Source organism: Pseudonaja textilis, chromosome 1 (assembly GCF_049901715.1).
Source record: "Pseudonaja textilis isolate UNSWEBS1 chromosome 1, rPseTex1.2, whole genome shotgun sequence".
In the NCBI taxonomy this organism is placed as follows: domain Eukaryota; kingdom Metazoa; phylum Chordata; class Lepidosauria; order Squamata; family Elapidae; genus Pseudonaja; species Pseudonaja textilis.
This window is the reverse complement of record NC_141990.1, coordinates 6,299,022-6,302,305: the sequence shown is the minus strand read 5'-3', so window position 1 is coordinate 6,302,305 and position 3,284 is coordinate 6,299,022.

The following is a 3,284-nucleotide window of genomic DNA, read 5'->3' as shown; positions in this document are numbered from 1 at the left end:
AATGTTTTGTATGCTCTAGTTATTAGTGTAATACTACCAGAGAAAAAGCTACGTAAGATTAGGTTAACAACTCTTAACGCCTTTCTGGCTATGTAGTTACAGTGGGCTTCTAGCACTTAGATCATTAGAGATGAGTACTCCAAGATCCTTGACAGAGTTTGGATCATCAACAAGGTCTTGACTATGCAATTATTTATCTGGGAATGTGTTTATTGCTGCGTTGTTAGGTTTGATAAGAAATTTATAACGGTTAAATAATTTTAATAGATATATACGATACTCTTATTTATATGAGACTGTGATTATTGATGTATTGTGAGATTTGATAAGAAGAATATCATTTATAATGGTTAAATCATTGAAATATGTACCTGGTCGATGCATGATTGAAATGGAATGGATTTGTTGCATATAAAAAACAATGAAAAGTTAATTAAATAATAATAATAAAAAATAAATAAATGTGAGTCACTTGCCAAGCATCTGAATTTTGATCATGTGACTAAAATGGGGAAGCTGCCACAATCGTAAGTGTGAAAAAAACGGTCATCTGTACCTTTTTTCCGGTGACGTTGCAACTTTGAACTATCAAATAACCCTAAATTGCATTAACAGAGGGATACAATTGTGATCAAGTGAGGTACTAATACCACTCTATAGAGCCTTAGTAAGACCACACCTAGAGTACTGTATCCAGTTTTATTCACCACATTATAAAAAAGATGTTGTGACTCTAGAAGAAGTGCAGAGAAGAGCAACCAGGATGATTAGGGGACTGGAGGCTAAATCATACGATGAACGGTTGCAGGAACTGGGCCTGGCTAGTCTAGGGAAGAAAAGGACCAGAGGAGACATGATAGCAGTCTTCCAATATTTGAGGGGCTGCCACAGAGAGGAGGAAGGGGTCAAGCTATTTTCTAAAGCACCTGAAGGCCAGCTAAGGAATAATAGATGAACAAGGAAAGATTCAACCTGGAAATAAGGAGAAATTTTCTGACAGTGAGAACAATCAACCCATGAAACAGAAGTTGCCCTTGGAAGTTGTGGGAGCGCCATCACTTGAGACCCTCAAGAAGAGATCGGACTGCCATTTGTCAGAAATGGTGTAGGGTCTCCCGCTTGGGCAGGGGGTTGGACTAGATGACCTATAAGGTCCCTTCCAAGTCTGATTATCTGTTATCTGAACCACCAGGGAGTGCCTGCAGAATATTCCTCCCTGCCTGTGTCATTGTTCCAATGAGCCAAGGGGTATGGAGGGGATAAATTCCCCCCAAAATGCAGCGTGCCAAAAAATCAAATAAAGCGAATCAAAATAAGGCTAACCATCAAGGGTTCATTTCTGCAAGGATGATAAGCCTATTTTGCAAACATAATTAAGGCGGAGATCCATTTCAAAGAGGGAAGGGTTTACATTGGCAACCAGACTCAAGAGGAATGGGGATGGCGGATTTTATGGCCTATATCGGAGCCCTAAGTTGTTGTTTAAATGCAACACACACAACTTCGACAGCCTTGCCTCTTTTTCTTGCTCCAGACCTATTCGGCTGGGCTGTTGCTTTAAATCAGTCTTCGCCCAAGCGTGTACCCCCCTCCCTAGCCCCCTCCTCTTGGCCTCCCCCCTTCCTCTTCTCCGTTTATATCTATGTAATGCGAAGCGGATGTCAGTGTGAATTCAAGCGTTTTAATCTTTCCTGATCAAAATGAAATGCAGACCCCGTTGGGATGTATTGCAAACTTCCTACACATCCTCTAATTGAAAATAATAACAAACATATTTTTTATTTTTATTTCTTTTTAAATGTTAATGGAAAAAGGATCGCTGAAATGAGAGAGGATGACAGAAGAGAGGAAGGAAAAAAAGAAGAAGAAGAAGAAGAAGAAGAAGAGAAAAGTCCAAATTTGGAATTTTAACATGTGTTAAGACCCTGGGACTTTACTGGCTTTATAAACATCGTTTAAGAAACGAGGAAGCAAACAAAAAATAAAACCTGTAAAACGAGGTTACATCCATTGTTAGCTGGGTTGGAACAACAGGCTAACTCAGGCTAACTAAATGCCACTTTGGGTTTTTGCATAAAAAAGGCAGAATGTATTTGTTTGTTTACTAGATTTGCATGTTGCTCATTTCAGAGATGCAGCAACTCTGAGCAGCTTAAGATATAATAAAAAGTTTTCATTTCATTAATTTTATTGAATAGCCCTTGGGCCCTATCAAAGTACAGAAACAAATGATTACTAAAATTTGATAAAAGCAATTTAAAATTTCTAATAAAAAGTTTTTCTTTTAAAAAGGTAATATGAGACAATTAAAACGAAGGCAGTTAAACAGAAAAGTTAAAAAGATCCTCTAATTACAACCACAGCCGAGCTCAAAATGTCTGCTGCTAAGCGAGATAGTTGTTAAATGAGTTTTGTCCCATTTTATGACCTTTTTTGCCACAGTTGTTAAGTGGATCACTGAAATGGTTAAGCGAGTAACACGGTTGTTAAGTGAATTGGGCTTTCCCATTAACTTCGCTAGTCAGAAGGTTGCAAAAAAGGATCCTTAGGCCAGGGGTCGCCAACCTTTCGAACCTCAGGGACCACCAAACTCATAAGGTTGACTCAGCCTTCCATCCTTCTGACGTGTGTAAAATGAGGACCGAGATTGTTGGGGGCAAGAGGCTGACTCTGTAAACTGCTTAGAGAGGGCTGTAAAAGCACTGTAAAGCGGTATATAAGTCTTAAGTGCTATTGCTATTGCAGGCTAACTCTGCCCACTGCCAGCAGTTCAGTCCTGACCGGCTCAAGGTTGACTCAGCCTTCCATCCTTCCTGAGGTTGGTAAAATGAGGACCCAGATTGTTGGGGGGCAACAGGCTGACTCTGTAAACCTCTTAGAGAGGGCAGTAAAAGCACTGCGAAGCACTCTAGAAGTGCTATTGCTGCTAAATAACTGCTGCGATTCACTTAACAACAAAGCTCATAAAATGGGGCTCAATTCCCTAAGCCACCATCTTGCTCAGCAATGAAAATTTGGGGCTCCCTTGCAGTCGTAAGTCGAGGACTGCTGTCATGCCCCTATTGGAATCGGATTCTGAGGGAGAGGTGGAACAGCTAACAGGGAGTGGGAGTGTGGCTCTGGTGGCTGTGGAGGAAACTAGGGAAGGGCACAGTCCAGCTGGGCATTCAGAGGAAGACCCAGGCCCACCCCCTCTTCATCCTAGGGCACGCAGGGAGGAATGGAGAAGGGAGCAACGTGAGTTAACGGGGAAGAAAAGGGCCCTGATTCCCTTCATTAGCTGC